General features: G+C 37.5%; 1 long non-coding RNA gene across 2 annotated transcripts in view; it reads right to left on the bottom strand.

The window, feature by feature from the left end:
* LOC107753178 (uncharacterized) overlaps positions 1-26,252 on the bottom strand; it is a 40,221-nt gene extending 13,969 nt beyond the window's left edge. For both annotated transcript variants that reach the window (XR_001641437.1, XR_001641438.1), the window contains exons 1-3: positions 25,919-26,252; positions 21,206-21,276; positions 6,124-6,213 (exon numbers count right to left, since the gene is read on the bottom strand). This is a non-coding gene — a long non-coding RNA (uncharacterized LOC107753178). The remainder of the gene's footprint in view (positions 1-6,123; positions 6,214-21,205; positions 21,277-25,918) is intronic.
* Positions 26,253-26,763: the final 511 nt, after the last annotated feature.

The raw sequence follows: 26,763 nt of genomic DNA, 5'->3' as shown, positions 1-26,763 counted from the left end.
GTTTTTTTTTTTTTTGTGTGGAAATTACGACATTTATTTATCACGGAGAGAGAAATTTCACTCAAAGACCCCACAGTGCTCTGCCAGGGTCAGTCTGGCCCTGCTAATTGATTGCTTCTTACTAACAAGGATGTAAAGTCCTCCATTGTGCACCTCTTCCTCTATGCTAATGAAGTCCAAACACAACACACTCTTTCTTTCGTTTCCTCTCCGCGTCCCCCTTCCCCTCTTTCTCCGATAGGAGGTTTTGATGTGAAGATGCTATGACAGGCTTGCTCTCTTTCTCTCTCTGCAACTGGCACGAAAGATGTGATAGGAGCCAGGACCAGGAAGCAGTAATGGGATCATGGGAGAGTGATTGCAAACACACACACACACACACACACTCCAAGTTTCCCCTCACACTGCCCCTAATGAGGGGTAAAGGGACAATATCGTCATTGTTACCCCCCTGTTTGGGAACCTTGGGCCAAGAACAATAGCTGTTTACCCAAGCAGTAGTGAAAGTCCTCACTGTGTCCGTTAATTAATCAGAGGGCTTCTGATGACATCTGCTCTGTACAACCCACTCAAAACTATTTTCACATCCAGCCATTAGAGATGAGGGATTCTCGGTACTGCTTCCTGTCTCTTTCATTTGGATTTTACACCAACACGATCTTCTATTCTTATTTGTAGTGTGATCACAAAAAATCCACACACACACACACACACACACACACTCCTCCCATCTGTACCCTTATTGCCTAAGAGCACTCATTCCCCTGATTTTCATGTGTTTTATCAGTAAAATTACAAAGGCTATAGAGGCAACGATACAAATAAGGGGGAAAATAAATCAACAGTAATAATAAGAACAACAACAACAACAATAATAATAGTTTTAGTATAATAAATATCAATAAATAATGGTATAATAAAATATTTATTATTATTATTAAAGCCAATTTTGTTATGAAATAAAATGCTATGAATTTGTAATGTCATAAAATAATAATTCTTAAAAAATATATATACATCTATATATTTAAATTGCATTCGTAGCAGTTAAATGGCATTACAAAAAGGTGTGTAGGTCCCACCTTACCGTCGTCGCGGTGCAAATTTGCATTGAAGTCACCCTCCCGTTTACCATCATATATCTCTCTCACACCGCTACCCAATCCACTACAAGTGATATGCAAAGCGCCATCATGAATATGTGCAATTAGGCAGGGCTGGTGAGATTTTTCAGACTTATGGGATGTGACATTTATAGGGCAGAAGCACAGATCAGCATAAGCGAGAGTGACAAATGCCTAATCCCTTCCTCCACATTTCAACATTTTTCAGGGTCTATTACGATACGTTCTTGCATACACACACCTACGCTGCATATTCGCGCATTTGAATTCCCCGATCAACACGCCTTGGCAGCGGTCATATGGTATCATAGATACAAACAACATCACCACAGTAAGAACAAGAGGAGACTTCTTAATGGATCATGAAGACTTGTCAGAGTGCTTGTGCTCTGTACATCAAGGCCGTTCTGTATGGAAATCACACTATTTTAAAATGGTTTGTGTGACAGAGTGAGTCTCAAGGATAATCAGTTGTGAGTTATTGAGAGGGAAAACATATACAGTTATATTCACACATCACACAGAAAAAAAAGCAAAATGATAAGACACAAAATCCCACACTAATAACCATTTTTGGAGCCTTTTACCTAAAACCATGTGTATCCAGTGAACATGGATTGTGTGTTCACTATACTTTTGCTTGTCAAATAACTGGCAATCCTTGCTATTCATCAAACACCTACTTCAGTTGAATATAAAGACTACAACCAGGCATTTTACATGAAAACATGTGAAAACATAACGTTTCTATTTTATTTCTCAAAGTAAGCAATATAATATTTCCAGGAAATTACTCTTCGCTGCAATGCACTTAAATAAATACACATTAAGAAATATATAATTTGAGCGAAACACACGCACACACACACACACACACACACACACACACACTGAAACAGATATTGTTCACTCGTTCAATATGCAGGCATACCCCCCACACACACATACTGTATATAGTAACAAAATTTGAGCGAAACACACGCACACACACACACACACACACACACACACACACACACACACACACACACACACACACACACACACACACACACACACACACACACACACACACACACACACACACACACACACACACACACACACACACACACACACACACACACACACACACACACACACAAACACACACACACACACACCTGCATGTAATGTGGCACATTGAATGAGCTCCTCCTTGCAAACCTCTTCCCCCACAAGCTACCACACACACATCATGTCACACACACGATGCATGGCGAGGCGTCGCTCACACCACCCAGGAAATTAACTTGACATTTTATGGCGACCACAGAGAAAAAAAATATGGAAGGAAAGGAAAAAAAAAAACAAAGCGTACCAAAGGCACAGATAACATAAACCCTCTCCCGAGCCTCGCCATCATATTCACCAGGATTTTCACCGATCTGCAATGCAGACGGCACGGGGTGGCTACAGAAAATGAGCTTTTCTGTCCTCGCCCGCCTTCCTCCGGAGACGATGGCGGTCTCTCTCGCTCACTCTTTTTCTCCTTCGATAAATGCTTCCTGTCTATTTTCATATCCAATTCAGTTGGTCCCATTGGTGCGGTTCTGCCTGATGTGAGGTTAACAAAATGAAATAAATAGAAACGGGACAATCTCACCTCAGTCTAAGCTCCCAATTAAAATGATACAGCCGCCCATGTCAGAGAACGAGAGCGTATTGAAATGGGAAAGGAGAGTTGCTTTGTGGCTGCTTGGATTTATTTTTTCATATATGCGTGTGCATGATGGACCAAGCCATATTGTCATTGCGACTCTTCCGGCACACACACACACACACTCTTTTTTGTTCTCCATTTCTCAGACACAACCTTTGCTAAAGCACAGCTATAGTGCCCGCCTTCCTCCGGAGACGATGGCGGTCTCTCTCGCTCACTCTTTTTCTCCTTCGATAAATGCTTCCTGTCTATTTTCATATCCAATTCAGTTGGTCCCATTGGTGCGGTTCTGCCTGATGTGAGGTTAACAAAATGAAATAAATAGAAACGGGACAATCTCACCTCAGTCTAAGCTCCCAATTAAAATGATACAGCCGCCCATGTCAGAGAACGAGAGCGTATTGAAATGGGAAAGGAGAGTTGCTTTGTGGCTGCTTGGATTTATTTTTTCATATATGCGTGTGCATGATGGACCAAGCCATATTGTCATTGCGACTCTTCCGGCACACACACACACACACTCTTTTTTGTTCTCCATTTCTCAGACACAACCTTTGCTAAAGCACAGCTATAGTGAAAAAAAAATACTGCAAAAGCATTTTGCAGTGCCTATTTGCATCCTCGCACATGACATACACATGAACGTGTGTTTGTAAGAGTTGCAATGGTCTGAAGCCATTGGGTCAGTGCTTGTTGATATAATCTTAAAGAAAAGATTCAAACACACCCGTGCATAAAGAGTCCAAATTAATGTATCTCAGGATGCTGAGTGCATGGACACACACAGCCGCACATAGACATACACACACATGTGCTCGTCTGACTTGGTGCATCTCTCTGTGGCTGGGTCCTGCTCTATTAGACATGCAGCAATGTTAACATCATTATGCATTATTCTGAGTGTCTGTCTGTGCTTTCACACCCCCCTCCTCTCTCTCTCTTTCCATTGCCATATTGTGTCTGAGGAGAGGCCCAGACGTGTGTGTGCCACAGACTAACGCAGTATTGTGTCTCCTGTCTGGGGATGGGCATTATTTTAACGGCCTTTCATGTGCCGCTGCACACAAATCACTGATCTTTTTGGAAATGGAAGAAGTGGCAAACACACGCATATGGACAACCACACCCAATCACACACGTTTATAAATTATATTAATGCTCTACACATGCCTTGCAAATTATGCCCAGGCTAGGTTGTCGCACGTCTGAAGAAAAGCACACACAAAAGAGTGCATGCGATCTAACAATGGAGTACAAAAAAGAAAGAAAGAAAGAAAGAAAGAAAGAAAAAGAAAATAAACATATATTGAATTATATTATTTTTAATGATATATTTTCTAATGGTGCTCAGTGGCTAAACTAATATTACAGTCACGAGTGTTTGCCAATTATGCAGCTTCATACATAATGCAATCAGCTGTGACTATCATCAAGTCCCATTTTCAGACTGTTAATGGGGAGGGGGTTTTATATTTGCAATATTTCTCTTTGGGAATAATGAAAAGCCAATGAGACACTTATAAAATGTCATAAATTCTGATCAAGCTGAAGCACTGACCTCATTTTTTCTTTTTAACCCAAAATTTTATTAGGCTGAAAAAAACTCTATTTTTAGCCTATCAATAAATTGTCTTGGGTTACGTTATTTAACACCTCTAAGTATTACACTAACACTTCTTATTTAATTGATGTATTTTATATTTAAATATATCAGTCTGAAAATGCAACAGTGATGTTATATCATTACTTTTAAAGCATTGTGGTGAACAAAAGAACTATGATACACAGTCAAAAATGCCAAAGGAGGTGATAAAGGAGGCAGCAATGAGCAAAACTTATAGCCAAGAACAACTCTCCGGCGATACAGCTGATCATTATTTGAGATAAAACCCTATCTCTTGTGGGTGTGGGTGCGGTAGAGTATATGTAGATTGTATAATAAGAGGTCAGACGGTTTATGCAAAGGATTTAAATTAATATGCATGACTTTTTGATGTATTTTAACCTCAAATCTGGCAAGAATGTTTTAAAACAATGTGCCCTGAGAATACATATATATATATGTAAACATTCAGTGTATTTGAAGTGAACCTCCACTACAGCCTCTTCTCTGCTTCCCCTCTCAACTCCTCCCCCTTGCTGCTTGAAATCTGCATACATTTGCATGGTATTACCATGCGCATATTCTTTGTTCTGAGAGGGAAAGGATGATGCAGTTTACAACCACATTGCACGTCGCTGTTATGCGCTCCACTTGCAGATGTTTGGATATTTAATGACTGCAAAAATGCTTCATCATCTGCAGTCATGAATGGCTAACTAGCTTTTTGAAAATGAGACAAAAATAGAAAAGCATGAAAAGATATGGTTATATAAGAGACTGAGTGCTGTAAATTGTGGGAGGTGGGGATTGTTCAATGAATCAAACTACTTCTCAAATTAAAATATTTCTATTATTAATAAAACCTAAACCATTCAACGACATGCATGAACGTATATTTTCGGCATACTATATCTTGTTTTGTTATATTGAAATTCTCTTGAATAGCGTCCAATACAGATTTAATTTTTTACAACACCATATGCATTCAAACTTGTCACATAAAACACAGTGATAAAGGACGTTTGATACACAGCAGAAGCATGGGCTGGCATGCTGTAAAGTGACATCTATTGTCCTCGTGGGCTCTTCCCTTTGTGCCGCGGCCAACTGTAATCATGCAAACGCAGGCACCAGACTTCATTAGCTCCTCAGGGCCAACGCTAATCACACCACAGCAAGGCACAAGAAAGGAGGGGCCACAGAGTATGCATAAAACAGCCGGGCATCGCCTGTGTGCTGCTGATATACAGGTATGGTGTACTGATAGCATGCACGCTAGCACTAACTGCTCTTTTTTTTTTCTTATATTTGCTAACTTTGCTAGTCAGCTTTCCGGGTATGCAGATTCAGAATTTATTAAGTAAAATTAAAATTAAAATATGTACTGTCAGGGGTGTGAATACATATTATAATGTAATGAAAAAGAATGGAAAGAACTTAAAAAAGAATTGAAAGAACTTGAAAAGTGCATCTGAAAAATTAAGGCACTAAAGTGCCCAAATATAGTTTATGTGCTTATGAAGCATTTTATGATTTAAAACTAACAAAAATTATGAGAATGAAGACTTTTAAAGCCAGCATGCTTTGTTGCAACTATAAATTTGTCAGATAAAATAACAGGGATTACAAATATACAGTATTTATGGACTATGACTTGGGTTGATTTTTAAATCTGGATTAATCTGAGAACTCACTTCATGTTGGTTAATCATTTGATAACAATGATGCCAGTTTCCTCCTGCTCAATTCCAGTGGGTAAGTGATGGTCACATTTTTCTTCAGCCCTGCAACAAAGAAAAAAAAAAAGGAAATCTTGACTAAATCGCTAAACATGCTAAATCTATTTTACACTCTGCTTCAAGCGAATATCCACTTGTGTTTATGACATAAATGAAATAAGAATGTGCCATAAATGATTTATACTTTCATGATTTGGCATTTGGTTTATGTGTTGTGCAGAAACACTTAATATTTTTACATGCAAATTGTCTGTCTGTGAATTTTAATGTGAGCATATCTTTAAAAAAAAGTCAAACTGGACAAAAAAACAAAACAAAAACAAAAAAAAAAACATTCCAGAACATTATACAACTGAACAACATGCTGTGTGTGTTTATGAGTGTGTGCGTGAGAGCAGTAATGTCATGTTGCTGTGTCTATGGCATATGTAAATATGTGTTCATTTAAATGATAGTGAAGGAGAGTGTTTAAACCAGTATGAAATCGAGTCTACTGCCCTCCATCTTTGTAGGATATGATCTCTGAATGTCCAGAATGACACTCTGCCCATGAGTTGCTGCAGCTAGTGTAACCAGCATTGCATTTACCTGGAGGGGGTTCATCACTGGTGACTTTTCAAATGAAATGACTCTTTCTGTTTCAAACCATCCCTGTGTATGGGAGAATACTGGCAGAGGCTGAATGACTGTCACCTCAAAGTATGTCTCTGGCCAGCAGAGCTCGAGATCTCTGCAGCTATTCATTCCCTATAGTCTCTCTCACACACACACACACACACACACACACAGTACTGCTCTGCTCTACTGTCGCACTGATCCAAAGCATAACATTATCTTTCTTAGGCATTTATACACACACGTTTTGTGTAAATAGCTCTGTCGTTTGCAGATGTTGACAGCTTAACAGGAAGTTTTGGATGGTTTCTTGATTTGTGCACCAAGAAGTAAACATGCAACATAACACATCTGCTACACATACTGCCGGAGGGCTGCAGCTTTTCAAGCCAAATGTGTATATTTTTTTTTATACCATTAGCTGTAAGCTTAATCAAATTGTATTATGAAATATGTAATTTTTTGTGCATGTTCCTTAGCCTAAGAGATTGTTTTTCAGTATGCTACAACACAGTAAGGAATACTCCTCTGAACCATATAGGTTTCAAAAAAGCATTTTATTTTTTTTGTAAACCTTTGCAGTGTGTTATCTACAGAAACTCTCAAAGAGTGGTGTAGGGCCATGTCCATATAAAGGTAGTCCTTTCCTGACACATGTCAGAGGCAGAGTGACAGCTGTCAGCTTTTATTAAGCCTCTGTGTCCGTATGGCTTGAGCTTTTGACTTAGCCGCTGCTGCTATACAATGCATCCTGCAATGCATTTTTTTTAAACATGGGCTAATAATATTTTATTACATTTACCTACAAGTAACGTAGATGTTTTTGAGACTTTTAAATCCCCTCTCACTTCATAACCCCTTATGTATGTAAAATATGTTTATTATAGACTTTTTGTGCCCCTCTCATGTCATAAGCCCTTACAAGACTTAAAATGTGTTTATCACTGCATTACAAATAAATAAATATTTTGAGCATGGTTCAATCACATGATTAATAGCTGAGTGTTGTTTGGCTATTATTTTCATTCACATGTAAAAAAAGGCAGAAACAAAAAGCAAATTCCAATGAAAAATAGACATTTATTTAAAAAAAAAAACACACAATCATCAATCAATGTTCTCTCTTGGATTCTCAAAGTCACAACTGAATGTTTCCATATACAATACAGAAATGTATACTGCTTCAAAATGATAACATAATAGCACACTCTATGCAAAGAAGTTACTGTATAACCCATATCTTTTGAATATCACACACTGATGTTATTCAATACATTCAGAAAAAACGTCACAGATAGCATTAATTAAGCTGAGCAGCTATGCTAAAAAGCTAAGTCTCCATGCACATGCATCGCCTGCAGCACAGTGAAACCAAGGTCCATTTTTGCTCTTGATGTTGGCAGTGTTTGAGTCGTCCCCATCCCCCACCCCCTCTCTCCACACCCTTAGCGTCTGCACTGACACATTTGAAATGCATTTTAATACCAGGTGGAACAGTATGTGTCTTCGCTGACCACTTGTGATCGGATCACTGAAAACGCATCTTAATACCAGGTGGAAACAGGGCCTTCTATATTTCAACTGAACCCAAAAAACCTCAGTCCAGCTGTGGATAATGCTTTGTGTAGCCATGTGGCACAAAACGACTGTGACTATGTGAATGATTGTTGCCTATTGTTTATATTGTTGTCCTTTTCATCTACGCCACCAACCTTTACGCTTTCTTATCTCATTTCTCAGCACAGTTAGTGCAGGAGATACTCTCGTTCCCTCCCATTAGCCATTGACAGGCTGAGTCTAATGCATGCAGGAATTTAATTACATTCGGTCGGCTCTCATAACAGCGGTCTGGTTGCAGGGGGTTGAGGTGGAGGTAGGTTGCACACATCAGGTATAAGTGTGTGTGGGTGGGTGCAAGAAGGAGGGAGTTTTGCTGACACCTCTGTTGCCCACTTTCACGCTAATTAACACTTCTCAGATATACCGGGTGACGGTAGTCTACATGACAGGCTCAAGAGGACATTTGCACAGACCTTTTGTCTCTGGACAATCTGTGCAGATAAAGGTGTGTGCGAAACTTGCCACAAACGTGTGTGCGGGAGTATAATATATACACATGCACAAATACCTAACTGACAGCAACTAATGCACACACATGAAATGGATCTCCACCAATGCCACCTCATTATACCATCCCTGCTGGTCTCCATCTGTAGAAAGTCATGCAGGAACTCTATCCGAACCAGGATAACACAGGACCATGGTGGTGTGATTCATGTAACTGTCCGTTCTCCATGAGAATGCCTCACTGCCACTCTGCACTGTAATATCATGTCTTTTTGATGCTTTCCTCCACACTGAATTCAAAGGAAGCCCATCACTCTATGACAGTCGGTGTCAGTCCTGCTGATGGATGCATGTAGCACATTTCAACATGCGAATGTATAAAACTAATGCTTTGCTTGGCCTTCTATTATTAGCACTTGTTTTACCCTGGCGGATGGTTGATCACCATAAATCAGAAGCTCCAAGTAAACCTATATACACTTTTAATTGCAGTTTTAGTACATATTTGCAAGTGTAACACGCATGCGCCATCATGCGAGGCTTCTATGCAAGCGTTCTATATGTTTTTGTGCGTCTGTATGGGGGTGACATACAAGGAGGTAAGCATTAAGGGTAATTTCTAGCACTCCTGCCTCGGCAGTGCCAAGAGGATGCGCAAAGATGAAAGGTAATGCAAATGGAAGTGTCATACAGCGAGTTCCATTCCAGACAGCCACCTTTGAAATAATTAAGACAGTGGAATGGAGTGGAGCCCGAGTGAGGAATAGCAATTCCTCTGAGTGACTACTTCTTCCAAAGACAGCGAGCAACAAGGCACACCATTGCTGCACAAATGTTATGACAGCATTTCTATTTAAATGTTTGTTAAATTTGCCAAAAGAGTTTTTTAATGTTAATTTGATGATCTCTGTCAAAGGGACATCATTTTTTATTAATAATGGCCTTTTTACAATTATCGAGATAGTTATTAAATGTAATCACATTCAACACAATCTTATTGAAACATGTCAAAACATGTTAAATGTACAAGGATCTGGCCTTCTTTTTAGCTTTAGCCAAGGGCCACAATTCTGCGTAGAGCAAATACATATTCAACCAGAATTTTCTAATCGCACACAGCTAAAGATGAATACAAAGTGGGTGAAATGCATTGGATTCCATGCTGTGTTGGAATATGGCACATGTGTTGTGCCGGATAAGTACAAGGCTAGCCACAATCAATTCGCATATGTAGCTGACAACAGTGGGGCGGGTTTATGCATGCAAATGGGTTTCTAGACATGCACATCACCAGCTAATTGCATAATTGGCGAGTGTGATTATGCGAACGCAGTGGTGCCTTATTGGAACATACGAGGTGGGCTTGTAATCAAGTGCGTGCCAGCGGACATTTTAGGTCTATCCTTTTCGCATGCTCACCACTGCTAAATTCTTTAAGATGGTGGCACCTTGAAGGAAATGCTACTGCGCTGACGGAGCCCAGCCCACCTCCTCCCTACCCAGAGTCTGCAATGCGATTCTAGGAAGATTGTAGGACACCCTTCGCCTACCCCACCTGCATGATACATTTTTAATTCCCACGTCACTAATAAGGATATTAAGCAGAGAGTCTAGAGCTTCCGCATATATGCATGAGTCCGCATGCATTACATTTGCACAGAATCGAGCGATTCAAATGTGAATATGCTAATGTGCAGCACTTCACTGTGCAACATTACTGCCATGCATGACAAATGCTGCCTTTGGATAGTAACCCATGTTTTTCGAGACGCAAAAAAGAATCTCTGCTCAGATTTTCTAAGAAATGAGGTGGCACAACCCTAATTACACTGATTTCACCTGAACTGATTATTACGGTCAAAGTGCTAACGGTTTTTCAGCAAACAAACTCATTATATAGCCATATTTAAACTGCATTATTCACTCCTGAAAGATTTCTGGTAACATATTTCAAAATAGGTTCCTTCAAACAGATTGTTTACAAATTATTAAAACGTAAAAATGTACTGTAAAGTAAAAATGATTTCGTAAAGAATGTAGGCTTTATACTTTTTTTGTAAATAAAATTGTCAAGCTTCTCATTGGCATGACATGCATCATTTGGCTCTTTCATCTGATTTGAGTTTTGAGGGATATTTGAGACACAGTTATTGACTTATTTATAGCTCTGAGAATTTGCATAATCTAAATTCAGCAGACAACAGACATGCTCAGTCAAACTACTGTAGTTAACGCCACTAATGCATACGGTGTCACAGCACTGTTATTGCTCAGATTGCTTCTGGCTTAGAGTAATAATAATATTATTCAATCTTGTACCATTTTATAACTGTCATTATCTTGCAATTACCAATTACACTCATTGCGACAAGACATACTACATGATATATAATTCATAATGATAGATATTTGACAAAATCACAAGTAGCATTACACAATAGATGAAATCAATAATTCAGTCATTTAAAAAACACTGATTTTGAAGTTCAAGTCGAAATTGAACTACTAAATGCAGGATTGAACTGTGGCATTTTACCCATTACAATTTGTGAGAATTTACTCATGTTACAAAGGGTTAAATATCATTTTTGCAATCACTGTACTGCTTCTAAATCTTGACACTGAGGTTAATTTGCTCCATGAATCATGCTGCAGGGTTGTTCTATCTGAACTAACATTTTGGCAATAGACCTGTCTGCTTCTCTGAGATATCAAAGAACTGTGCATTGACTCTGATAAAGCAAGATTTGAGTGTGAGATACTAGATTGTTGCTGAAACATTGATATACTTAATTACACACACAAACCATGACAAATCTGGATGCAAACATGTACGCACACATTTGAGAGGCTTCTTAATACCATCACAGATCCACACGCACAAGCACATACACATACACATACACGCATAGAGAATCTTCCTCTTACTAATACACACAAACACACACATATGGAACCTGTTCTGCTTTTGCACATTGCCATCATACGCATGTGAGATCACCCCTTGTTGCCACAGCGACTCCAACCAGCGGGAACAACACTGTACATGTGACCTGGTCGAGAAGGGGCTGGTCTACAGGATGCTCTGTACCAACATGTATCTGCTTGTTTAACATCTCAGCACATTTTATGCCACTTTATTCCATTAGTTTGTAGGAAGTAAACTTACGGTTACTGAATCTAGAAATGCTTCTTAAAGAAATCAGTGGGAGATAAATGAGAAAGAGAATAGCTACTGCACTTATCCCATCACAACACTGTAAAAAGTATCAATATGCTGCAAATTATTTACCAAATGTCACTTTATGTGTCAAACAAAAATTTTATTTGTGGGACATACAACATGAAAGTAAACCTGAATGCTGTCTTAAAATTGTGTGACTTCTCTTATTTGCGCCCAGGGACTTAAAGCTTAACCATAAGTGTTCTCATCATAAAATGAGATATATAAATACATACAAATCTGGCTAAACAGATCTAACATGTACAGAAGACTGCCTATTTGAATTCAGTGATGGAACCACTAACTAAAAAAAAAAAAAAAAAACTTTTAAATCTCTCTGTAACCTCATGCTATTAAAAAAAATCTAATCCAATTTCGTCTTACTTGTGTCCCACTGTCTTAAAAACTAAACAGGCTAAGCATCCAATGATTAAATACATTTAAAATTAGAGGAAAACTAAATATATTCAAGGAAATAAACAGAAATGACAAACAATGTCAATTCCCTAAATGTTAACAATTCAATGAGAGGAGCACAGTATTAAAGACAACTGTGCAGAAGCGCTGTGAAGGGTTTGTGGCTGAGAACAGGCGGAGGATGTGGAGTAGCCAAAAATATGAAGATTGCTTGCCCAATGAATACAGATAAGCTGCCATGGTCGCCATGGTTATAGTATTCAACCAATTACAAGACAGCAATATGCCTGAACTGTCTAAGACACACACACACACACACACACACAATAGCAAACGGCTCATTCATAGAGCTGCAGGCAGCCAGCCTACTACATAAAAATTAATATTCAAAAGGAACCTTGGAGTTCACCTCAATCTAGGTCCTAAATCATGAAAACATGCTGAATATTTAGTTGAAGCTCAGAGCGAGTACACTTATGTGTCTTTGCTCATTTCTATAAAAACCTCGAAAACAGAGATTATATTTTAAAATCAAGATATCATTTAGCAGGTGTAAATCCTCCTCACACACAAAAAATAATAATAACTAAAATATCAAATATGTATTTTATATGTTAAAGTTAAAGCACTGGCTTATAGCATGCAGCGCTGTCTTCTCTATAGTATCACTGATATTCTTGAAAAAACATGACCCATTTCTATCACTCAAAGCATGTGGTATCGCAGTAATGAAAGAAGTGATCTCAAAAATGATTTGCAAACATTCAACACCACATTCAACCTTTCAACAGTACACATTAAATTGCATTGCGGACATTTTGAATAGATTGACTGTCAAGTCCTGGTGCATAGCAAGCGCTGGATATGTAAAACGAGAGGACATGTAACATTATCATAAGAGGAATTATGAAGGGTTTGACTGCTGTGCTAAAGAAAAGATGTATGGTTTTGTGATGCAAAAAAAAATAATAATAATAACAAACTAAAATAAAATAAATAAAAAACAGGAGAAAATGTCAAATTAATTTAGCATGACACATAAGTAAAAAGCAGGTTTTTATTTTTAACACACCATTGTTGTCTTCAAATCAAAAGGCAAGGTGTCAATGTCTTTCACAGTGGATTCTGGTAATTGCCTGACAATATCATGTTCTCTCTCTTTTATTATTATTATTATTGGCAACACATAAGGCCCTGCTATTACAGGTATTCACAGACATGAGCTGGGGATGAAAACTACTTCAGTTTGTCAGGCATTTTAAAAAAAGCTTCTTTTTTTCCCTTTTCCAATACATCATAATTTTGAAAAACAAAACTACAAATACAATAATAATAATAGTAACATATTTTAATGCATTTATTTGTTTTATAAATGCAGTTGGCTAGATATTAACATAATTATTTAATTTTAAAATGTGTAAAAGCTATGGGATATTTCTTAGACTAACATTTTGAATGAAATTACCATTGCACTAAGTGTTTAATTTCTTGAATCCTTTGTATGGGTGAAGACAGAATATGTTTTATGGCTTACTGATTTAATCAGTGTTAAGCCTATAAAAAAATGTCTATTTTAGTCTTCAACTAACTTGCCTTATAGGCCTCTAAAATATCTTATTAACACTCTGAATAAATTCATAATAGCGCAGATCTATATTAAAAGTCTACTGCAAAGAATAAATACGGTGTAATGAGAGGGCGTTAAGCCAGACGAAAAACAAAATCTCACACTTGTCAAGTTCAAATGCAAGCGCCCTGCTATTACAGGTATTCACAGACATGAGCTGGGGATGAAAACTACTTCAGTTTGTCAGGCATTTTAAAAAAAGCTTCTTTTTTTCCCTTTTCCAATACATCATAATTTTGAAAAACAAAACTACAAATACAATAATAATAATAGTAACATATTTTAATGCATTTATTTGTTTTATAAATGCAGTTGGCTAGATATTAACATAATTATTTAATTTTAAAATGTGTAAAAGCTATGGGATATTTCTTAGACTAACATTTTGAATGAAATTACCATTGCACTAAGTGTTTAATTTCTTGAATCCTTTGTATGGGTGAAGACAGAATATGTTTTATGGCTTACTGATTTAATCAGTGTTAAGCCTATAAAAAAATGTCTATTTTAGTCTTCAACTAACTTGCCTTATAGGCCTCTAAAATATCTTATTAACACTCTGAATAAATTCATAATAGCGCAGATCTATATTAAAAGTCTACTGCAAAGAATAAATACGGTGTAATGAGAGGGCGTTAAGCCAGACGAAAAACAAAATCTCACACTTGTCAAGTTCAAATGCAAGCGCTTTGAGGACAATAGTGGTGATGTCATGTTTCAACGCGGTCTAATGCAGAGCTGCAGCAAATCTACGCTTCAAAACTTAAAGCTCAATACGCCACTTCTTTTACATAAACACGCCTTGTTATTCCCACACTTACAAACAATTCACCTCAGCAGCAGCAGCAGCGTATATAGCTATCATGCCTGTGAGATATTCACAGCCGTTAGGCTACTGTTCCTGCTTTGGGGCCCGCGTCTGCTGAGGCTGGGAACGGTCGCCACTTTCTAAAGGGATGCAGATGAGCTGGGTGCACTTGACATCTTTTCATGACCCATGTCGCCCCCAGCCCCCCCAGCCCGCCGGCGCTGTCTGTCATATTCTGGATAGGGCCGTGGCATTGCCACTTGCCCTCGAGCGTGGGAATGGGAGCGTCCAGTCGTTCACATCTACTGCGCTCCGTTTAACGGAATCAATTAAGGAGGGCGACCCCCTCGCTCCCCATGTGCCCACCCCTTTTCATTTTTGTCAGCTCTCTCTATATGTCCTAATTATTTCTGTTTGGGATGCCAGCGCCGTTTCCTGGCCAAAGGCGACTGAGCTGAAATAAATAGTGAGCACGTGGGTTCCTCTCTCTTCACGTGTCAGTTTTCAGTAAATTGGTGAAATCATACAAACTCGAGTATTATCAATTTAATCTCTGCGAGTCTATTCATTTATGCTGTTACGTCCGCAGGGGAAAACGAAGCTGACTTTTTTTGTTTCCTTGCGTTAACGTTTACATTTTTGCACTCTTGCGTTAAATAGAAAATGCATGGGCTACTTTTCAAAGCAGCATAACACCAAATTAAACCTAAAATACATAAATAAATAAATAAATAAAATAATAATAAAACCCAAATTATTGTCTGACATTGTGTGTAGCTAACAGCTCTCCAAAGGTATTGGCATAAAATAGCCTATAATACAATTTATTTTTGTAAATATATCTTCGTGAAATTAGGCATCCAGAGTTTTCGATGAGCCAGGAGGCAGTTTTTACTTTCGGTTATCTAGCTTTATGAAGTGCAACATACTCATACAGCTAGATAACCAAAGATAACAACTCGCTTCCAATTCCACAACAGTAATCCCCGGATACCTCCGTGTCTTGTGTAAGAATAAATCCAAGTGAAGAAGTTGCAAAACAATAAAAAAAAAAAAAATACAAATAGGCACGGGACTTCACAATGGTCATTTGTAGTTCTTAAATGTAGGTATGCTCGCAGCAAAAATAAATAACAGTTTCTTCACAGGGTAATGAGAATCAAAACGGAAGCTATAATCCATTTGACATCGGAGCAGTTAATGTTAAAACAATATGAGAGCTGGAGTAAGGGAGCCTGTCGAATAAGAAGCAGTCATCCTCGCACAGGCCATCATTTGCATTGCAAATTACCTCCCAATCTCACAAAAGGCTCCTTTGGATCTATTAAATCGTGGCAGCAGCGATAGATATCCCACGGAACCAGCAGCGAGATCATACAAAGGAAAAATCCGATTCCAGAGAAAAAAAGTGCACACGGAAATAACATCGCGTTTGTTTCGTCACTGAATGGAGAGATCTCTCTCTTATTTTTGGCCGAGGGGTGGCAGGCTGTCCGTGCACGGAGGAGATCGGCAATGCCACAGATCCCTGAGAGCTGCTATGAGAGAGACGAGAGGAGGATTGTGTTGCTGCTGCCAGCGGTCTGAGAGAGGGAACAGGGCCACATCTCGAGAAGTGGGGGGGCGGAGGGGGTAAGCAGGGGGACGGGCTTCCAATACCAAAATATGGACCAGCCAGAGAAGGTCAAAGGTCTCGGACCACGGGAGTGCAGGGTGATGAAGATGATGATAATGATGATGATAATGATGATGATGTCATTAGAAATCTCCAGAGTGCGTGTGCATCCCTCGTGCAGGTTGAAGCGGCGATCCTTTTTGCTGTTCGCACAACGTATTTTCAACGACGAGCATACTTGATGGAAATACTTGAGAGGCAATGCCAATCACCCTCGCTCACGAGGATTTTAAATTTCAGTGCGTCTGAATACATGGAAAATGCTCGCCGGCGACAAGATTCTTGCGATCGTTCCTCTGGCATTGACAGTCAGCACGCAAAGGTATGTATAGCAGCTGCTCTCTAGACAGAGTAAGGTGGTTTCCATTGCTAGCATATGTTGATGCCCTCATATTCTGACCACTGATATCAGAATCTTATTTTTAAATTGATTACATACTCATGCCTATATACTTTATGTGCCGTGAGAACTGTAATTGAGTGCAGTAAGTGGATAACAAACCTATCAATCAAAACGTGATGCTGTCTTTACAGCATTTGTGTGGGTTTCAGAATGTGGGACTCACAGCACAACTCTCACAACTCTCTCTCTCTCTCTCTGCATGTGAAAATGTTTTTTTTTATATGTAAAATTGAAAAACATACTCAATAAATGATCTGTCACTGATCTTATACAATGTGTCTTCAATTCATTTTTCACACTGTCTCATTAACTGAATAGACTATCTGAAACACATCACAATATGGATGTCAGCACACAAGGTGTTCTGTAGGCCTGTACAGTAACATGCACAAATAACTAAACTCTTGCCTTACAGGTCTCTAATTTTGGCCACATCCAAGGTCAAAAGACAGCCATCATTTGTATTTAATCTGATATGATGGTCAATTCTGACTAAATTGGTTTAGGTGAATCATGTCATAGCAGTTTCAATCATTGGCCCAGTGGCCCTTGCTGCAAGAGTTCATTTCTGAACTCTTGGAAAACGTATCTCTCCTTCAGACCTTCTGCATAGCCAAACACAAACAACAAACACAGAGCACTGCTAAAGTCTATAATAGTGAATAAAACATTTGACCCACATGCTCACATGAAGCTAGTTTAAGCATTATCACATATCATGTATAAAGAAAAAAAATCTACATTATATGTAAAAGTTGCTTGTCTTTCCTGAAACAACACCACCACCAAAAAATAGTGTTTCTTCTGTCTAGAATCATAAAGAGGTTTGATCAACATTACAGTGTTTAAATTAGAAGCAATGACAGCTCACATAACATCTCATATGCATTTGTGTGATAGAAGATAAAAGGTGTGATTGATGTATGACCTGCAATCGAAATCAGTGTCTAACAGCACAATATGAAGAGCTAACAGGTTTTCTGTTCCAAAATGCTAAATTAAATTCTGTTGCGCACAATGACAAGTTGTGAGACTTTGTCACCTACTATACTTGCGGCATCAGTGCACGAGACTTTGGCCTTGAGACAAGTGCTTTGTGTTAGATCAGTTCAAAGTATGTTAACATCTATGACGTTGTAATATATAAAAAAAAAAAAAACAACTCAAATGTACAATTTTGCATCATCAAGTCTGTAATGCAACTAATAGCACTGTATTATCTTTAATGGCCACAAAAAAAAATAAAAAATAAAAAAAATTGAGAAGTGTTTCCAGATGTACTCACTTGAGCAAAGTTATTTATTTATTATTTTTTTTAATTATGCCGAAGTCGACGTGGCCAGATGCAACTCCTGCTGTAGGTAAGAAGCCGGCGTGCACGGAGAGCTTTCGGTTTAAAATTGCCGCTAATACTCAGTTCATTACGCGTGCCTCAGCGGCTCTGATTCTCACAAGAGCACAGTCCAGGCGCACGAGAACGACAGCTACCGTATAAGCGAGAGCCAGTGAGGGGGGGAGAGAGAGGAGGGGTTGAGAAGTTTCCCATAACCTATTTGTCTGCAGCACCAAATAGAAAAGTGCACTGTTGAGCAGAGAAGGTCGGCATGTTTCCCCCCCCTTTCTTTTTTTTTTTCATGAAGGGTGTTCGGGAGGGGGCAGTCCTCTCTGTGAAAGAAAGGACGTGCTCTGAAATTCAAACAAGTTCGCCAGGTCTTTTGTTGGACTTGAACTGAGGAGGCATTGTTCTTCTATTGGCGTGGACTAGCCCCAAGTTCCCAGACCAGGTTACGGATTGACTGCGGTAATGAATTTGCTCCGAGCGCTTCTGCCCAACACGTTTTGACTGACGGAACGCAATGGCCATCTGACACTGAGAGGACATCATTAGTTGCACACTGATACGTAATAGCTTGTGAAGGGGAAAATAAGAAGAAAAGAGAAAGGAGAAAAGTGCATTTATTTATTTTTGCAATTTAAACCCACCATAACCTCACGTGTGAGTGCGCGTACGCAGGCACAGGATAGGCCCTCATATAACATTGCCATAAATGTATAGGCCTAGAGGCTACACGTAATAATATTTGCAGTGTGCGAAGTATAGGCTACAGTCAGTTCTCTTTTGGCGCTTCTTAGCCTACAATTAGTGCAACTGTCTAAAATAGTTTTAAAATAGCCTAATACATCATACTTTTGATATGCAAATTTATAATGAAATAAGAAATAATAGCTAATATTATATTTTGTCAGTGTCCTATCCAATGTTGATCCTAACAAAAAGTACTGCATACTGTTGCTATAGTTACCTCATCTGGTGACTGAGATTGCTGTTCGCGAGCGTTACATTTAAATACGCGCACTGATTTACTTCCACTCTAAGATAGAAACACGTATATGTAACAAAGAATATGCACTCCAGACCTTTTGTTTTGACCTTCAATAATGGGGGCTTCAAACCTTAGCCTAATTACCCCCCCCCCCAAAAAAAAAAAAAATATACCCCCCCCCCCAAAAAAAAAAAAACAAAAACAAACAAAAAACTAACTTCACACCATGCATATTTTTACATTATATTGTTGTTGTTATTGTCATTATAGCAAGTTTTTTATTTATTTATTTTTTATTTAATGATCAGGTTCAGATTTTGAACACAACATTTCTTAATTTGGGATTCTGAGCGCTTCCAAATAATGTTGCCTAATTCTTATTCCTTCACAGTTCTCAATTATTGCTAGCACTTGTGTTTGACTAAAACGAATTCACGTTTAAATTTTACAACGAGGTCACGTCCAATGACGTAGCAAGCCTATCGGCTACGTGCAGCCATATTTAAATACATCAGGGAAATTAGCGCATCAAATATGCAAATCCCCCAACATAGCCTTTCTTTCAGCGGTCGGAGTAATTTCCCCTCATCGACTTCGAGGTGGCTCGTTTCTTTTTCGGAAGAATATGTAAGTTGCTGTTTTTTTATTGAAAGGTAGAACCTTTCTTGACCGTGAATACTGGACCATATGCAGCAAAGAAGCGGAGACTATGCCAGGGAAGTCGCCCATCATGCATAATGAGACGCCTGCTCCGCCATTCTTACATCTTCACCGCAGTTGGTCCTTGCGTGTGTATTATTTTTAATATTGATAAATATTTAAAAGGTATATTTGAATTTCCTTTGCATTCACGGTTGCTGCGTTGTTTTGATTCCATTTTATTTCATTCGCAATTGGCAGAATGATTTGGCTCTTCGCGATGCTGATTTTATATTGTAGCCTATAGGTTACAGCATTGTTATTGTATAATTTCATCTATTTAAAGAAGGTTAAACAATACGTAACGCTTTTTTCTCTCTTATTCCTTATTTAGGAACCGACAATAGATATAACTATTATAAAACACCACTGTACATATTCAAAAGCATTATAAGCGAACAAAGACATCTGAGCGGCTCAAACAAAAAGGCACAAAGAGCATTGTGTTATATTAGCATATCACTAATTTTAAGCATCTCTCCTTCAGAAACAGTCGGTTAAAAGATACTACAACTGTAGTTAGCTACTAGACAAAGGAAATAGTTGCATAAAATCTGAAGTCGTCTATGCAAAATGTCTATGCACTTAACAGTAATAACCCATTATTATTAGAGAACAGTTTTTATGAATATTCAAAAATATTATTCAAAAATAATTAAAAAATGAGCATCGTGTCTTTAGTTCTCTTTAGCTGCCTTAACCCACATGGACAATTAGTCTGCTAGTAGTCTAAAAAAAGAAAAGCTGAAATCATGAGGCAAATATTAGACAATTAATTGACAAACGAAATCTATTGCTTTGAACTTGCCATTCACACAAACATCATCGTCGTCAAAACTTACCGCTAAAGTCATCATTAGGCCTAATATCCACTTTCTATTAATATAATTGCATTCACTTTCGAGTCATGACTCTTTTCCAGAACTTTTTGCGCAATCTTAGGCATTTCTTCTTCATAGTTCCTAATCGTAAAGCGTCTGATCTTCATCTTGTGAACCTTTGCTCAACTGATCTGGCACCCAATAGAAGTGGTCAGACGGGCAAACGTAAAGATTTACTCCCAATGGGTCAACACACGTGCTGTCCTATGCTCGCATGCTTTCCGCCTTTAACAAACTTCAGACAGCCCTGCTTTATCTCTTTATGCGAACAGACGTCAACGAGAGAAACAGGACTTACTTGGACTCTGCATGTCCTCATCTCGGCGACTTCGTACGGTCCGAGGTTGTGTAGCACATGATCTGCTGCGCCTGTTTGCAACACAGCAGGACCGCGATTACCATACTTATGCATATTAAAAACCTATAGAGAAAAGGATTTCAAACTTTCCCACAGCTCCTATAAATATAATGGGAGACAATGACTCGCCATAAAGTCCTGAATTATAATATAAACCTTGTATAATATAAAACTATTTATGTATAATTGGAGAATGAATTCTGTTAGTTATCTTCACATCTTAATTGATTTTCATGACACGTTATTTTGCATTAAATTCTAAGCATTATTTTGTTTTTTTGTCTTTGAGGGGTCTTCGTAGCCTGATATAGTAAGTATAAAGTTAACATAGCGTGCAGAGTCATATGACTTCGCGGAGAATGAAAAGAGATTTCAGGCAATTCCTGATGACACCCTTAAAGCCTAATCCAAAAGTGTCTTAATAGACTGTTTTCGAGGCTCATAAAAATAGACGTTTCACTGAGAGAAATTGGCATTTGTAGGATTTTTGTATACACTGACTCTTTCACACATTTTAACCGTTAGCCTACACTATAGATTAAACATTAAAAAATAAATGTTTTTGCGTATCTTGAACAGGATGTTTTTTCCCCCGTGTCCCTGTAAATATACAAGACTAGCTGTTTTTAGATTGAAAAGATAAAGTTAATATAATTCTTCTTATCGATGTAGATAAACATACAGTCAAAGGAAAAATGTAACAAACTTAATGGTCACTTATGGCATCAGAAAATATGTAATCCAGCCTCTTTAATTACGCGTGTAAATGATGAGAACAAGAAACTCTAAAATGTCTAGCGTCTAAGCGAGCCGTATACGGCTTATTTCACTTTCTCCTCTCCTTTTTCTCTCTCGTAGTTCTTTTCACAATACATATTATCGTTATAGATATATATAATAGGCTAGGCTATAAATATATGGAGACACTTGTTGTTTAAGTGAGTTAAACGGATGTTAGAGAGAGAGAGAGAGAGAGAGAGAGAGAGAGACTGATTTCCAGGTTAATTCAATACAAAGACATTCATGTTTTTTTTCCCCATTGTTTAGCTCTGCCGAATAATGCAGTGCACACATAGGCTACGATTAACAGAGGATTAAGATGAAACGGTGGGTATTTACAAATATTTTATAATATTAACCAACTTTAGTTTTTTCCCTTCCCCTTATTTAACCGTTAGGCTACAGTTTTATTTTCCGTGTAGAACACATAACCTCGTGGCCAATTCCTCTAAAGGTGTAAGGCAATGAAATAACAAACTATATTCTAAATGATATTTCAAGCCATTTCTAAATATTGCCTCAGCCATTCATTCTCTAGAACAGTGGTCTCAAACTCAATTCCTGGAGGGCCACAGCTCTGCAGAGTTTAGCTCCAACCAGCTCCAAATCACACCTGCTTGGAAGTTTCTAGTAATCCCGAAGACCTTGATTAGCTGGATCAGGTGTGTTTGATTAGGGTTGGAGCTAAACTGTGCAGAGCTGTGGCCCTCCAGGAATTGAGTTTGAGACCACTGCTCTAGAAGTTCTTTCGAAGTTGGAAATGAAATTTGAGTCACCGTGATGCATTTCTGTAACACGTGGTGACATCTAGTGGTGTAATGCTCTATCGCGAACTCGTGCAGAAACAAATGTAACGATTTAATAATTCCACGTGAACATACCATTCACAAATTCAAAATAATATATCATTTTAATTAGATTTGATTATGTATTAGTTTTTCTCTCTCAAAGCTTCCATTAAATCTACGACTGGTCTCTCAAAAGCAAACTGATTGATAGCCTATAACGATTTCAAACTGTAAACACATAGGCTATTGATAGATGGATAAATAAATACTTGCTTACTTTAAATTATATAAGAGCCTTGAGTCAATTTCTTTTTTTGTAGACACGTTAGGCTATTCACAAATTTCTATTTGGGGGATAATACGATCCAGTACACGCACGATAATAGGAAGAGTTTTCACAACATGTAGCTATACAAATATTGGTTTTATGGTAGATTTCTTTGTTAGAGCCCGTTATATTTTTTGTCACCCTCAATTATCAGTGATGACTAATTATTGTCGCTCTTGTAAATTAGGCTATATCGAGTAGCCTACTTGTGCAGCTGACTGTACAAATACGATGGAAAAGTCGTCCATTCTTTCCGCTTTCTTACATAAGCCAGAGCCCTTAATAAAGCCAGGAAATATGTTGGTAAAAAAAGTTAATTTTCTTTTGAAAAAATTGCTTAAAAAAAAACCCAGTGTCGCAGCCACTGCTGGCCAATACGCGGGTTACAAATTATAAATGCCTGCTCAAGATGATGCAGTTATGAGCCTTAAAGTTTATTGCACGGATTTTTTTTTTGCATTGTGATAACAGTTTTCAAGCATGCATGGTTTCATTTAAAAATGAATCTTAAATTTCATCTTAAAAAATATCACAGTTCACATATTCACTCGATGATAGTCAAAAACACACTTGTTTGCCCTCCTTTTCTATAAAGCATATTCACGAACAAATGTCTTCGAGATGTTACGACGAAAACTTTTTTATTGATTTTACGTAGAAAGAAATCATATTTCAAAAACTATTCGTCTGTTAATTTTCGATTGGATTTTATCCCCAAATTATCCGCAACTATTTATCGATGATGATTACATGTTTCTAATGGGTGATAAATAAAAATAATAATAAAATAAAATAACCAAAAGCAACGTAACTTAAAAGAAACATTTTGGTTTACTCGAAAGAAACTGCTGTTTTCGTTCATTTTTTTGCAGAAAGATACCGTCAGAATGAGTTTACTGCAATGCTTGGATCTGTTACGCCCATACGAGCTTTTCTTTTCTTTTCTTTTCTTTTTTTTTTGTGAAACGTTTCACAGTTTTCGATATATTTAATGGTATTTGTGAAAATATTTTTATATAATATCTGTTCATTTGTTATTGTACATGTGGCTCGCAGTTATTAATCGGTATTATCTATAGCCTAATGTAAGATTTCAGTTGCACTAAGTTTAAACTGCAAATTCTTTCAATGTCAAACTGCGCCTTTGATTGATTCTCTTTCTTTCGTTTGTTGTGTTCATTTATAAAGTATTTTTGATTAAAATAATCTGTTGATTAAACGTTGAAATAATCTGATTGTTGTGACTTTCTTTTTGATCATCACCGATGTTCAAAAATAGGCCAACATTTTAGTTTTAGCTGCAATATTTAAACGATACATATCAAAATTTGAGAATACTTCTTAGGAGCATCATTTAAATACTATATGTGACAACTTCGTGTCCTGAGATCTGGGGAAAAATACATATGAAATACAAAATTCTCCTCACATGTGACTAGAATCTATATGTGATGAAAGTGGCCTATTTTGAGCATTAAAAATTTTACATTTTGTGTACATGCCAAAAGCAAATAACGTGATAAAGCAGCTAGAAATATCTTAAAATACATTTAGCACAAAAACTAAATTAAATTCAACACACAACACAAATACAAACTTAACGTCTAATCAAAGAGCATGAATGTGTAGCTTATGTCGAATTTGTGCAGTATGAATGCATGTTTAACGCATCTGACAGCGATTAGTTCAGTAGCTAATCTCAGTTTCACCGTAGAAGCGGGTGAATGAAATCAAATAAAGGCGACATTGCCTGTCACAAAATCTTTTAAACATTGAACAATGGTGACATCTTGTGGCCAGAAGGATTCATTGTCTCTTCAAAAGCATTTGCTGTTTCCACAACAATGTAATTAATTTGTTTTGGGTAATCTCAGGTCTGACATTTTCTTTAAAAAAAAAAAAAATTCATTATTTACATAGGCCACTTAAAACTTAATAAACCAATACATAAATTCAAAGGTCGATAGTTTAGGCCAGGGGTCTTCAACGTTTTGCAGGGTAAGGACCCCTATAGGCGACAGAAGCATGGAGCAGAGACCCCCGATACAAAATGTGTCAAGCAGAGCTACATATTAATCATAGAGCCTGATATATTAATAGAAACTGACCATATTATGATTAAGAATAAATTATATTATGTTATATGTATATTATATTAAAACAGATCAGAACTATGCACATTATTGTTGTTGCACATGCATCACTACATGTATGTTACTTTTTATTGTTAAAATTGAGATTTATGCATCATAAGAAACAACAAGTTGAGATAAAAAAAACCAACAACAATTCATTAGTTGTTTGCAGCTGTTGCATAGGCCTATTATTTTTATGGATTTGCAGGGTCATATATTTAAATTTTACTAGTCAGATAAGCATTTAGGCTACATTTACCTGAACTTCAGCTACAAGTTTATTTTAAAAAAATCACATTTTAATTTTACTGTCAGATGGACAAATAAACATTTAGGCTACTTGAACTTTAGCTTCAAGTTTACTAAAACGTAACATTTTAATTGTACTGTGACATGGACAATTAAAATCACTGAGTATCTGAAATTAGTGAGGGATATAAAGTTGCAGATAAAAAATTATTTATATATATATATATAGTAATAGGAATATTTATCTAGTAATCTATTAGTCTGCGTTTACTTTACAATCACAAAAAACTGTCACTCATCTCATTTCGCGATCTCACAAGTTGCTTTAAAATCAATGAGGTTGTCTACACTGCATAATGAATTTCTTACTTACATCTTGTCGTTCTTTGTTAATGATTCACGGGAGCGAGCATAACTCAACACTGAACAAAACTTCGGCGTTGCGGTGTACACACTTCTGATTAGCCATTGCGTTCAAGAGATCAACAAACATCTCTGATTGGCTGCATCTCTCAAACTCAGAAACACTATGGAGCGTTTGCTAAATCTGTTTCGCCAATAATATTATTTCAGCTACAGTATCAACTGAAGGTGCTCTTCCATGCTTTCGTTTCAGGGTGCTTATTTAAAACCGACTTTGCGATGTTTTTTTTTTTTTACCCATGTTTTAATTTTGTTTGATTAATGTTTAATCAAACATTAATTGGCGGACTCCCTGCAGTGCAGTGCCGCTGCGGACCCCCGGTTGAAGAAGACCCTTGGTTTAGGCTATAACGCATAGCCTACTACTAAATGCCTCTTAATATTACCACTGTAACAAATATTTAATTAACGTTCGGGAGCTAAACATATTTACAGGGGGGAAAACGATGAAGAATGAAGAATTCTGAACAGGGGATGTTGTTATCGGAAGAATATTCCTGGTGTTGTGTGCGATGTTAGCAGTTGCATGTTCATCAGAAGTACCGTCAAATTAAACATGTGCATCCTTCCACACCCTTACGAAAAATAAGTTTATTCAAGTGTGCTATTAGTATAGGAAAGTATACTCTAGAATAAAATGTTTTTGTTTACAAGCAGATACCCTGTTCTTTTGATGTTTTGTATGAACAAACTGCTTGTCAGATATTCGTGTGCTATCTTGGGACAGATAATTCAATGGCATCTTTTAAGTTGCAGGAGTGATTTTTGCATACCATTCCAAAAAAAAAAAAAAAA

Source organism: Sinocyclocheilus rhinocerous, unplaced genomic scaffold (assembly GCF_001515625.1).
Source record: "Sinocyclocheilus rhinocerous isolate Xijiao unplaced genomic scaffold, SAMN03320098_v1.1 scaffold3063, whole genome shotgun sequence".
Taxonomy (NCBI): domain Eukaryota; kingdom Metazoa; phylum Chordata; class Actinopteri; order Cypriniformes; family Cyprinidae; genus Sinocyclocheilus; species Sinocyclocheilus rhinocerous.
This window is presented reverse-complemented; position numbering and strand designations above follow the sequence as displayed.